We start from the raw sequence: 15,310 nt of genomic DNA on the forward strand, positions 1-15,310 counted from the left end.
CCTAGCTTATGTATACTCAAGTCAATCTTCTCTATTCACAGGCAAATCTCCTATTGTCCCTTTACACCAATTTGGTTTCTATTGATCTCTTCTACTAGCAACACATTCGTGTATGCCCCCACCACTGGCCTAAAACTTTGTACGCAGTATAGTCAAAGACGTCACAGTTTCTCTGATAGCAAACTTGAAAAGGGTGTGAGTGCTAATAAAAGTACACTATGTGTATATTGTATATGTGTATTGATGGGTTTATCAGATTGGTTAGAGATCGTGTACGTGAGAAGTTGTCATGTCATGTTGTGTGACAAAGTACACGACCTGCAGTTTGTACAGTACCTGTTGCATGGGATAGATCACGGCACAGGTGCATGTCACAGGGTAGGATTTCTCTTACAAAAACATAGACAGAGTTGCATAATGGATAGTATGGCCAACTACTCCAATTTTACAAACAGCCCAGAGGCATGAAAACATCTACACAAAAAAAAATCTACCCTTTTTCCAGGGTTTAAACTTAATTAATTAAAGAATTTTTAAGAAAACATGATAACCACAAGGTGTTCACTGTTTAGCTACTGTACATACAGAAACAGAAGTATTAAGACTATAAAAAAGTACATATAAGCAATACACAACATAAGATTTTTACTTGGATGTTTTGGTATGTGGTTACTAGGTCTAGATGTAATCAGGCATAAATGAACAAACTTTGTATTTTGTCCTTGGATCACCACCTACAACTTACAAGATAACATCTCACTCAGCAGTCAGACATAAACATTACAACTTGTACAAAAAAAAGGTGACATTCTTGTCCTGGCATAGACACTTTCTAATGGAGTGTTTACATGTTTTACTATTCTTAACACAGATTCCCAAAATTTTTCCTAGGATACTTGTCTACAAATTTACATATATTGTGAAAATACTGCATTTTTCATACATTTACTTGGGAAGTCTCGGCTTTTTAAACTCAAGTGTCAAGAATTTCTTTTGTGAGAATGAATGTACATTGAGTTTGAATTCAATTTTAGTTTCAAGAATGTATGCGTAGAAATTTTCATAATTTGAAAGATTTTTAAAAAAAGTTTTACATCACAAAATGAATTTTAAAGCATGCATCACTGAGAAATACAAAGTGGCACCCCTCATATGAGAATGAATGTACATGGAGTTTGAATTCAATTTTAGTTTCAAGCATGTATGCATAGAAATTTTCATAAATTTGAAAGATTTTTTTAAAAACGTTTTACAACATCACAAAATGAATTTTAAAGCATGCATCAGTAAGAAATACAAAGTGGCACCCCTCATATATCTAGACATTGAACACTATCATTACAAGATTGTTTACAGGATTCTACACTTTATATACTGTAGTTGGCATGACGGCCTAGCGTACTCATATCAGAATTATTGAATATTCATATTTGCATACTTTATATCTCATGATTCATTACCCAAAAATTTGAATTAACCATTTTTCAAATTTCATTATCTAAAGGACAATTTATTAACTTTATTTTCATATATTTTAATTTGTTTTGTTCAAAAAGAATTGAGAGAAAAAAAAGAGAGCACATTTCACTACCTTAAAGGTAATACAATTTTTTTTAAGACTGTAGATTAAATTGGCAAAATTCTGATAAACTTTTAGTTATACAATAGTATAGTATAACTTTTGTGGGGAAACAAAATGTCAGATTTTACTAAATTTTCTATGAAAACATGGTATACAAAGCATGTTTTTAATGTTGTAAGTTATCTACAAAGAAACTCTAGAGTAACTAATCAAGAGATTAGATTATTTTGCTTACAATCCTAATCATGGCCTTGGTATCAATATAGGTACACCTATTGTGACTTAGGACATAAACATCACTAGGTAGAAGTAACCTTCCCTCCTCCTCCCCCCCCCCCCTCCTCGACAATGACACCAGGTGCACATTAGTACACCCTCCCCTTCCCATGACATACCAGTTTAGGTACACCTAGTACACAGACATCAGTAGGTAGACAGTAGCACTCCCCTCCCCATGACAACTGAATAGCATAGACTCTACTGGTATCTTTTCTTTATGTAGCCTTATTTGAATAAAGATTTTGTGAAAAAGGTGCAGATAAAATTTGCACTATGCTTGATCTGGAGAGGAATTTCCAGGGTTTGATGCTATGCTTGGTAGTTCAATTAAGCCAGGTGAAGTTTTCAGGATACATTTTTTTTCTATTGATTTCCATTGGGCTATAAAACAGACTACCACATTATACAATTGATAATCTAGATATTATGTTTAGTAGTCTATTTGTCTACGGACGATGGTACTACTTATTTCCAGAAGTTTTTTTCAGTTGGAATTAATTAGTTGTTAGAGCCTCACTAGAAGACGTGCATGAGTCTGAGGCTACAATATGTTGTGCTCTTTATTCTTCATGTAGTCATGGTTACTTCGATCCTGGGGTAGTGTCTAAACCAATTCATCACACCACTCACTGACACACACTATTTCAAGTGACACATCAAAAATTGGCTGTTCTCCTATCTCTAACTATGTGGTGACACACAAGAAATCCCAGTTTTTTCTCGTTTTGACTCACAACAACAAAATTTGGCTATTATTAGAGGGCACACTGCCTGGGGGAATCATGTCAGACACCAGGTCGTAGTAACAATATACCAATACTTTAGCTGGATGAATTAAGTGAACACAACATGAAGTAACCACTAGTAAGTACAGCGGTATTCAGTATACAATGGGATGTAAAGACAAACAGTACTTATCAGAATAAATAAATATCTATAGGCAACAAAGTACTGGGATGCCACAAAACAACAAACAAACGGATGAAAGTTTGGAAAGTCTTAGAAACTATGACTGTTAAAGACCGGGATTGGGAATTGGAAAAAAAAAACACTGTTATAGGACTCAGAACTTGGAAACCTAAAACTTAATTTTGAGGACCAACATTGGAAATTGGAAGAAAAAAGCATGTATCAATCAGAAACTAAACCTAAGTACAACTCTCCAGAGAGATACTGAGGAAAGAAATTTACGAAAAGTGCTAAATAGGAACTGAAACCTTAGTATTAAAATAAAAGACATGGCCTAGATTGAAAAAGAAGAAAACGTGTGGTCAAAATTTGGACTACTTAGAAACAAACCTCACCTAAGTTTAAAGCTTAAGAATAAGATTGATGCAATACATTTAAAACTTTCATATCAAACTGCTGAAATACAGTAACCAGGCCTCAAGTTGGCACCTAGTTTTATCTGTATGTCGTGCAAAGCTAACATTAATTCTCCTCTAGCCTAAGGCTCTAGAATGGATGAATTTATGTTAGATATATATAAATAGATGAATGTGATAAACTAAGTGCATGTGTGTCTAAATGCTTTCATTATTGTACAATATCTAGCACTCTACCCACAAAAAAGTAAGGGATTTTGTTTGAAATGATCAAACAGTATTGTTGTACTTAGATTAGAGTAACACGATCACTTAGTGTGATGGTGAAATGAATCACACATTCAAAATTGTCAATATGGAGAATTTGAATATATCTCATTCATCGAAAGTTTGTTGATTTTTATTCTCTCCTTCAATATACTACCAAGCATTGTAATTTATCAGTATGCTGATCTTTTTATGGATCTTATCATAAATAATTTTAAATTAAGTAGTGAAAATAAGTTCATTTTCATGTACAAAGTGACCACACCTTCACAAACAAAATCACTTGAAAATAACAGGAAATTTTTTGAGAGAATCCTTAAATTGTACCTTAAATACAAAAGAAAACACATTAACTAAAATAAATGAAACACAATTCAAAAAGCACTTTTTGAAAATATACATATTTCTGCGTTGATGTGATACTGTATTATAAATACATAATTTTCCTACTAATTTTAAAAATTCCAGTCCTGTATAATTCAACACTACACTATACATTACTTCCTTTCATCACCTTTTATTCTTATCCTTGACATTTTCACAAACTATCATTTACTCACATACAAGTACTATAAATGGTTAGTATGTATGTGTAAGAACTGTTGACAATGACATGGAGAAGTCCATGTTCAAAGTGTAGACTGCCCTCTGGGTACCTATACATGTACATGCACATTCTCATCATCTACAGGGACTATCAACTTTTATAACATGTCCATGACACCAAACTCTGAATAGTGGGTGACAAAAAATTATTGTCCCTTTTTATGAAGCCGAGAGACTTCTTTCTATGTGTTCAACTTGACCTGTATGAGGTGTAATAAACACTAGAGGTCTACCTAAGTTTTTTATCTAAACTATATACCAAAATAGCGCTAATGGCATTGTAGAACAACTGTATTTGGCTGTTGCTATGGGCATGGCCTTGTTGCCAGGCATATTTGCATATTTTAACAATCTTTTATTCACTTGCCTACCCATCCCTTTTGTTATCTTGTAATATGCATCATCATTTCACTGTTGCTAAGGGCATGGTCATGGTTACAAAATCAAAGTTCAATATTTTGATACCATATAAGTTAGTGTTCATTGTAATTTACCACTGAAAATGTTATCCTACAAATGTCTAATGGTCAGCATTTGCTGAGTTGTATATACATGTAGGTCCTACATACAACTAAACAAATGCTGGCCATTAAAAAATTAGTCTGGAGACATAGCTTGAGTTTCGTGTACACAGACATCTTGATATGTGAAACCAAAGACAGCATGTAGACTATTAGAGAGTACAACACATCATTTGTTACGTCTACTATATTTCCGTCATATCAACTAATACCTATTACTACTACAGAACAAAACACATCACTGAATCCATACATCTAGTTTTCAAAAATGTAAAATGTAAATTTGATACTGTTAAACAGTAATGCGTTTCCATTAAACGAAGTCATTTTCTTCTAGCCATGTTTTTGTGTGAAATGTATCTGTCTACTTTTTTAAGTGAAATGGGATACTGCTCCTCAGTTCAAGCTGACAATATATTGACAGATGAATGAAGGATGAAAAGTCAACAAGATACTTCTATTTTTCTCCATGTTAGAGTCAGAACAATTCTTTTACAGGTATGTATACCTTTTGATATCAAACTAGTAATGCCATACCCCTCTTTCCAGGAAGATTGAACCAAACCTCTGGGATCAATTTGTTTGAAAATAAAAGAGACTGCTGAAATCACTCTAACTTTGACATTTAAAAGCATGTTCTTGGTGTTTTTGATATTATTACAGAAATTTGGCTGTTCCACCATCTTGCTTTCAAGGAAATAGTCAATCTAATATTTCCAATACAGTTAACACTGTGTTTGGTAGTCACTTAGTGGTATAAGAGGTATATATATTGCAATCAATCATTTTGATATCCATTCAAAACTAGTGCATAGTAATCAACCTCTCATTTCATTTCTTGATGTTTATGGGTTGGAGTTCCTTGAACACAGTAATGCTCAGCAAAAGTTGAAAACTTCAATTTCCGATGTGCCTACGAAATGACGATAAAATTGGAACATTACCCTCATTTCTGAATAGTTCAAACAAATCGAACATGCTTGTTAGCTTCTCCTTCCATTCTGTGGAAATACAAACAAAAAGAACTTCGCCCTTCATACGACTGCCTAGTAAGCCCTTCCATTAAGACTCGGTACATTAACCCATTCTTTTCAAAAGTGTGGTTTTCAAATGTGTGGAGTCCTTATGGGACTTACATGTACTATTTGAAAACAGTTGGAATAATGTACCTAATTCACCCAAAACTTGCAAACTAGAGTACCCCAATTGTTAATCATAACATCAGACTGAATATAATTATAGCTTCAACATTCAGGCTATGGTAATTCTGAAGGGTCAATGTCATCATGGGCATGGTTATTCTAAAGGGAATAGGCCCCAGACATGATTATCATTGTCCCCATATGATATACAAAGTTTTACACTTTTTTATGAATTTTTCCCCAATTGAATAGGTTGTACAAAGCATTGCCAGACGTTAATGGTGTTTGGGCCTGATTTGTCACCTGCATTATTGTTAGTACCATACCCCAGAGACTAAAAAGGAAATTGTCTTGGTGTTACTTTCTCAACAAGTTCTCTATACCAAGGTAATGTTTCATATTTTGAGTCAATCACCCCAATCTACTAGTTTTATGTATTGACTAAAATGATATGTACCAAACACAAACTCATCTCTGTCTATCTATCTGTCTGTCTATCTATCTGTCTGTCTGCATTTAAAGCGTATTTTGAAAGGCATAAAATTTAAAGATGTCTGTTGTTAATTTTTGTGTATACATGTGAAAGAATGGCATGCATTCATTTTCTATGAAGAGTTATGTGATAATCTTACCCACACTAGAGTGTAAATTAAAATACCATCCGTGTGTGAACCAGGAACAAAGTTACATGTTATAATTGTCTAGACAGTGAAGGAATAGATTCTCAGAATGCTAGTCTTGGCCTTGTCTTGGTTGTTGACCCAACAAGGGGTACTCAATTCTGTCATCAAGTGATCACCAAACTTACTTTAAATATTTTACACATGTGACATATATCAAAATGATGTTCTAATCCTCTGTCATTTTTTGTTGAAGTGAGTGGGCAATATTGTCAAAAATTCAGTCTTCTCTTCTCACCTGTCATACTTATTTCTGAAACAAGACTAGGGAGTTGTGTGAACATAGGAGATGGGAAATGTCTGTATGCAATGTTATTGAGATGTTTTACTCTCATTTATGTAAGATTAACTAGAACTTAGAACTTAAGGTCTTTAATGGAAAAAGTGCGACAAACTAGTACTTTAAAGCAAACTCAAAAGTTACAGACATATGATTCCATCCATGGTTGCCTAATTAGTGCTATCTTATCTTAAAATTTAAAGAGCCATAATTCAATCCATGGTTGCCTAATTAGTGCTATCTTATCTTAAAATTTAAAGACCCATAATTCAATCCATGGTTGCCTAATTAGTGCTATCTTATCTTAAAATTTAAAGACCCATGATTCAGTCCATGGTTGCCTAATTAGTGCTATCTTATCTTAAAATTTAAAGACCCATGATTCAATCCATGGTTGCCTAATTAGTGCTATCTTATCAGTGGAGTCTTAAGGATCAGATAGTAAAAAGCATCCCTTTGTTCAGGACCAACATTTTTGGATAACTCTGCCTGAACCTTTAAATCAAACTGACAAGGTGGAAACTCATGAAATATATCCTCACCATTTAAGGAAGAAAGGTTCATCGTTGCCAATAGTTGTCAGACTATCAAGTATAACTTTTCCCTTCAGGAATTTAACAAGCCAAGCAAGACACACAAATAACCTACGGTTCAATTTGTACATCTGAGGGACAAATAAATCTACAGCAATGTCATGACTGCTATTTGCCTTGGGCAATAGGTGTACCAGCAAGAACATACTTACTAGGTGGTCAGAGGCATTAGAGAGACCAGATTTAATTGGTTGTAACTAATTGTACCTGTATACTGACAAACAATTCACCCATAGGGCAAGTATTTTTAAAGGTAAATTTCAAGTCTTTTCAATTGATGATCAGACCCTGGAGTAATGACTTTCACCTTCACTATTGCCCCAGCTTAAGTCTAATCTGATCACTTTGCTCAATATGTACACAATATTTGTTGGTATGTTAAGATCACAATTCTAATACCTGCTATTTGTTGGTATGTCAGGGTGGGAATTATCATACCTGCTATTTGTTGGTATGTATGGGTGGGAATTATCATACTGTTGTCTTACCCAATAGTTTTAAGCTAATTAGTACCACACTAGGTTTGCTGAAATGTTTTAAGAACAATGGTAGCATTTCAGGTACTGGTACTTTACATGAACTGACCCAGAGATGATAAAGACAATCACAGCATAGAAGTTAGAACAGACCTGGTAATTCAATTCATTGTGGCAACAACCTTCATCATTTAATAACACTTCTTTACATACAAAGCGTGTAAATTGCATGACAAATCAACAAGTTTCAGGTGTGTTACTTCTTGAATGACATAATTATTTACAAATAAGTGATTGACATGTATGATATACTTGATACAAAAGACAGTTGAAAAGAATCTCTAACCACTGAAAGTATTGTGCATATAATTGTCATATAATGGACCAGTATAATGTACATATGTAAATAGGAGTTCCTAACTAGATGTATTTTGCATATTATTGTCTTACTAATACTGACCAATGATGTAATATAGAGGACTGATCTATTGTTAAATAGCATTTAAGTATGTGATGAAACAAACATAGTTAGTACAGAGCAACTATAGTTTTAGTACCCCCTAAACAAACAAATCAATCAATCAAACAAACAAACAAACAAACAAACAAACAACTTTTGAAATGTGACTCTTTCATTCAAATAGTTATAATGAAACTGCTGCTAAAGTAGTAGCACGTCATTTCTTTAAAGGTACATAGATATTGTATAACAGGACAGTATGGATAACATGCAATCCAACAGGTGGTCAAACTACCCTATTGCAGTCACTGTACTTTTTGACCATGATCACAATACATGACATGAATGTCTTATTTATTAGAACACTCTAGTACCTTCAATGTGAAACCTAACCATTTCTAAACACTCTCCCTTGTATAGAGTCACAAGTAAACATCAATGAATAAGGAACTTTATCTTTGACATCACAAGTATTGTCAAGTAGACAGATTTTCTATCAAATTTGCTGAATAACTGTACTGACGGTACAACACTACAGACTAGGTCAAGTTTATACATGTTTTTGACTCTATGATATTTGTCAAGGGCATTGGCACTCAATCATCAAGTATAATACACTTGACGCAAGTCAATAACATACCTAATTTCCTACTAATAATTTCAATAGTTTTATGGCTATCACTAGCTTTCATGTCAAGACTTGAATAATGTAAAATACAAATGTCTCTACAAAAAGTAATTAAAAAGAAAATTTTCTCTACTAAGTTTTGCAATTAGATTGTGGTTTCATACTTTTATGGCTTTTCATGATGCTAATCTAGGTTTTGTTAACTCAACACTGTTGCCAGCAAAGTCTGCTTGACAATAGCTGTGCCATGAAGTGAACTCACTCCCTCAGTCCGAGTCACAGGTATTCCATAGGTAAATGGCATGCTTACTTGTTGGTGGTAATCTGTTGACATTTGACTGCCTTTTGTTGGCCCATCTTGGTGTGCTATTGTTTGTTGGATGTTAATTATGGATGTCTCTACACTATTGATCACATTTACATAGCCTACAATATCTCATTAGCATACTGCATCTAATTTGCTTTCCTCATGTAAAATTCACAGTTTTAATGAAGATGGCATGTTTTTCAAAATTCATGATGTTTGGTAAGCCAACTTGAACAGTTACTGTCATTATAGGTAACTACTAAATAATTACAATGTGACGCATGGGAATTGATTGTTAAAGTTCAAACAGACGAATAAAGAACACAACTTTCAAAAGATGCTGTTTCAGTTTAAGGCCAGGGTTTTCAATCATAGTGTTAATGCTATCTTAACAGTGGAATCTTAAGATTAAAAATTGTCATTTTATTCTTGACCAATTTCATCTATGGCTCAGCCAGACAATAGTTTTGACACCTACATTTTAATCCGAAACCATACTGCACCTTTAAACGCCATGAGTATTAATAATAAAGTCATACTGGCAAATAATCTAATTTTGTTTTTTGACAGTTTAAGAGCTAAAGAAACATTTGGTAAAAGTTTATATATTGTATGATTTGAATAAAATTCCTTGTAAAAGGCCACTGAGATTTGAAGCTAGTCAGAAATTCACTTTATTTTGACACATTTTGACTATACAGATTGTATGTTCATCTGGTAAAACATCTTCTTTATGCTATACCAGATACTTGCAATAAATGATGTTTGTGAGTTCTCACTTTTAAAGCCCCGCTAACTGTAATATTAAAACTACACCTAGAAAATAACTAGAGTCTCACTGTGCTTTGCTGTACTCCTAGAAGTCTGTAAAACACAGTGCATATGTAAATTCCACACACAGGGTTTTTCAATTAAAATCAAGTTGTTGAATAAATGAATGCATGTATGGAAGTTATATCTATACTGTAGGCTTAGGAAGTATTACCTGTAGGTTTAATTATCAGAACACTTGTTACATACAGAACAGAGTATATTTGGTAACATTTAGTATACTGTCATCATTTTGATGAGACATCCTGGTAAAATGCCACGAGTACTTGGCAGATTTCACAATGTACAACACTTTTCTAGATAATTTTATTATGTACTTGATTGTCAATATAGGAGAGTTATAAAATTTGTACACAATCCTCTGTAAAATTCTATATTTCCTGAATATGTGTCAATCAACCAACTATGATAGTTTACAATCTAAGATCTTATGTTCACCACGATTGTCTACACTTGCATGTCAGTTTTCACTGTAACCAGCAGTAAACAAGCACCAAAATGGCTTGATTCTTTGGCTTGTTTTGCACCGCAGGGAGCTTTTTTCAAGAGCTTTGATTTGAATTTGATTGTAATGACATGTAAAGTAAATTTAACCACCCTAAGTTAACAGTGAAATTGAGAACACTTCCAAGACTGCCGACATGACAAAGAAGACGGTATGTGAAAACTCTTCCTTTTAATGTTCGCTTTGAGAAGCACTACAAAGGCATAGATTCTTTACATAAAGACTGTCATCATAAAAACACATAATGTGAAAACATTATTCTTTGTGATAACCCATAAAATCATCTGTCATTGCTTGTCCTTAAATTGGCTCTTAATCACTTCTAATCAAAAAAGCAAATAAAAATGGCAGATTATACAGCAGAATGGAGCAGATTGTTGTTGGATAAAAATATTAACCTGTGTACTTTACTCTTGATTCCCTGAACTAAATCAATTATTTCAGTTACACCCTTACTTTTTTAACAAAGACAATTCAAAACTAAACATTTACTTATCATGGCATTACTTCACATGTCCACAATACAACTGTTTTCATCTCATACACATATACTCCTTGAGCTTTCACACGTCATTAGCACTAACTTTAGTCTCCTTTGCCCTAGACTCAAATCATAGCAACTTCAAAGCATTTTTTTTCTCTTATTTATTTACCTGAACACCTTCTTTAGAGTCTTATATAAGTAGTAAGTTGGCAGGAATGCTTTGACAGAGTTTTTTTTATCACTTCACTTGAAATGAACTATTTCCTTCACAGTTTGTCAATATTTCGTATCATACACTGTAAGTCTCTGCCTGATACTGGCATACTTAACTGATAAAAATAAAAGATGACTGGTTGGCAAGGCAACATCATACTTATCCTGATAAAGACAGAATTAGTTCATGGGAGACAAGTCCAAGATTTGCTTTAAAAATCAGCACTTATTTAAAATACCTGACGTTTTGGCTGTAAACAGACAACCTTTTCAAGGGCTTGGTGTAGAGTAAAAATACCGTACTAAACTAAAATTCAAAAGTGAAACAAACGACAAGTGTCTGGATGATAGAAGATAGAAGCTGACTGGTTGGCAAGGCAACATCAATGACGACTACTTCAAGCAATGTTTATGTATCTAAGTATATTCTGTGCCATACTTAAGGACAACAGATTATAATTTCATTGCACAATAAGTACAGTTATCCATTTGGTTAGACTTTTGCTTTCACTGTTTTGAATGGACATACACTGAACAGACTTATAAATAACAATCTTCACATTGAGAATTCTAAAGTCTTGAAGTTGTCTAGGTGTTTATTGTAGCTGTATCCAGAGCATTTGTGTGTTATTTGAAGTTGCTATAAATGTATGTAACAAAACTAGTGCAGCTTACAGATTGGTATATTAAAAAGACAGTACTGCAACTCTAGTTTACAAGTATCTCACATTAAATTTTAGCTCAAAACAGTACAATTTCAAGGTGACAATTAATACATGTGCATCACTCCTTATCATAATTATCATTTACAAGCGTATCTAAGTTAGAGATACCACATATCTACTAGGACAGAAACTTTGTGTGATCACAGTCTGAACAGTACTGTCAAGCCTAGTAATAGCCAAGTCTCTCCTCAGCTAGAGATATACTACAAGAAGTCTGAAGACGTTTTTTGTAAACACTTAAAGAAGTCTGAACATGTTTTTTGAAAGCCTGGAGACCTTTCAGTAGATATACTTTTTTTTCATTAATATCAAATTCGAGAATAAAAGTAACATAGTAACTACGTAGTATGTTGAATAATTTTGTATAACATGGCTTCTATCAGTCATACATTCACAAAACATGCATAAAAAGTATGTTGAATATCTTTGTATAACATGCCTTCTATCAGTTATATATTCACAAAACGTGCATAAAAACAAAGTGTTTATAAGTTCACATCTACTTCGATTGAAACAATGTTACAGTTGTAACTTTTGGTGAATATTTATGTTCTGTATTTTAAAGACAACCTATTCTAGTGCTACTTAGCTACTTGCTAATATGTATTATGGTGTGTTAATGTCTAGGGGTTCAGTCTGGTTTAATTTAAAGCCATTTAACTTATCACAGATATCATTTTGTTGGTGAAATTGTACCATGATATCCATACCGCAAAGACAGCATGAATTACCACTGTACATGTATTTGATATGAAATGGGGATACTACGGTACATCAAAAACGGTACAGTAAAACCTCTGTCATGTTCATTCTACTATGTTGTGTCTTAAATACAGTTAATTGCTACAGGGACTATCAGATCAATTCTTATATAGTAAAATAGTAAATACCTATCGTCCAGAAGAGTTTATTTTATGGTTGTTTATCACCACTGAGATATTATCGGAAAGTTCATGATAACTAAAATATTGTTTTTGAAAGGTTGATATTTTGTGAACTAGTATGAATTTTCACCAGTAGGTAAAAAATTGTAGTTCCAACGACTAGAACTTTGACATGTAAACATTTGTGATCATGTGACATGTCATTTGAGAAAGTTCATAATGATACTTTTATCCTCACTATTAAATTTGCTAGCTATCATCCACATAATTTGTGAATACCTTAAATGAATGAGTACTGTGTGATGTTTATTTCATGAATTTCATGATTCTCCTCATAATTCAGTTATTTTATATGGTTTCACTAACAATATTATTCTGGTATTGACTTCACAAAACTACATCAAATGCAGCATACTTTTTATGTATTTGTTAATAATTGTGTTTAGAAATTGAAACATAAAATAAACATATATATGTACTTTACTTCTGACAGATTTTAGCGCTCACTCTTCAGAACTTTTTCTTTTTCTACAGTATTTCAGTAGAAAAGTTGGTAATATGTCTTAATTATCTTATTTGGATATATTTCATATTGACTCAATTCAAAATGACAACCTAACTAAATAAATTTTGTTTTCAAATATTGATTCACTTTTCTTTTCAAGCAATTTCTGTGCTTTAATGCCCAGTTTCAAAATGTAAATATTACTTTTCTAATTTTTCTGCTATTGTCATTTCAACCTGGCCTTCTCATTCCTTTTCTGCTATCTGTGAGTGTACAGGTACTACATGTAGTTCAGAGCTTGGCACATATTCCTTGATGTGAGATTATATAGTGTGTACTATGTAACAGTACACATCACACATATATCTACCTTAGTTTCCTATACATCTCAAAAGGATTACCAAACAAACCATATTTTACAAATACATCAGAAACAATGTATATAACATGTAAACATAATTATCAGATTTCTCTTCCCTATTACCCTGGTACTGAAACCTTCATAACAAGAATGTTGGAAACCTTTCAGGTTCAAACCTAACTTGTACCCAACAATTCTAAACAGCGCATCCGATAAACATTATTAACAATTAAAACTACATATTTTATTTACCATGGCGTTGCAGATGTGTTAGTAAGACTTTGACACGCTATTAGTTAATGACTACATTACTGTCATTAACTAGACATCCATAACATGTTTTGAGAACACTGACTATCACCTTTTAACCGTTAATATATACATATTCAGTGTCAATCTGTACAGTGGAACAGGGTGGAAATTGGCTTTTGTACACTTCAAGTGATGTCTGGTTGCGAGTACTTAAATATTAATTGTCCATAGATACGTTACATATGTGTTTGGTTTTGGCTGCCATCTTTAAAAAACTCTAACGATAGTCTAGATTGAGTTTAAAGGGAACTCGTAATGTGACACTCATATGCTCATACTAAACAACTTACATTTGACATCTCTGTGTGACTAGTATCAATGCTGCTACACAAATTCCACCATTTTGGTGACTGTTTGTAACTAACGTCCCTCAAAAGAAATTTAATCTGCTAAAAACATGTCAACATCTGTATTGGGCTCAGCTCAAACAAAACCTCGGTTCTGCCCATCGGAGGATCACCGGAGGAAAAGACAAACAAAGTCTGTATGTACGCAGGGCATGCTTTGTACTTGGTTAATGAACAATGATTTTAGACAAAGTAATTCAAAAGTGTATAAAGAACATTGATTTGTCTCAATACCCTGAACTAGATTTCCAGGACGCTCACTCAAGCATCATTGTTTTGAAATGTTGATTCATTCAATCCAACAAAAATTGAAACAGAAAAACTCATTGACAACACTCAACACAGAAACGCTAAGTGTTTTTCACTGATGACGTCTTAAAGTTGAACCAGAAAAGTGGCAAAACATACACAGAAATGCCAAAGTAGGACCTGAAACAGGTGTTTTGAATTTGACAGAGTTTGATTCCTGAGGACCAGTGTCTGGAGTCAGGACACTTTACTTACCTGTTTGCCAGGCAACCATATGTCAAACTTAAGACTACTTCTTTGATCAAATGGCATACACTGTACTGTCACAGGTGTTAATTCCAAACGCTTCCGTTCTCTGCCATGCCGTGGCCTTTCCATTGTTCTAACCGGACTCGTAGTACTCCTTAATCCATATCACACCTTGGTAAAGATATTTTTCACAAAACTAACAGATGCCATGGATTTGGAAACAAGCTGTATACGAGATTCCACTATACTAAGCAAGAGACTCCTGTAAATTTCAGCTTTTCATGTTCCAGACATGTATAATCACATTCCTTTGGGGGAAAAGCAGAAATCCGGCTCTCCTGTATTCAAGTAGCACTGACTACTTTAAACATTCATTCAGTATCCCTAGGTCCATGTCATTTGCATGTTATTAACAACTATTAATCTCTATACACAAAGTTACCAAGGAGAAGTGACTACCTTATTGTCTTCAGTTGTCCTGCACAGACCATTAAATATT

Source organism: Glandiceps talaboti, chromosome 13 (assembly GCF_964340395.1).
Source record: "Glandiceps talaboti chromosome 13, keGlaTala1.1, whole genome shotgun sequence".
NCBI classification, from domain to species: Eukaryota; Metazoa; Hemichordata; class Enteropneusta; family Spengelidae; genus Glandiceps; species Glandiceps talaboti.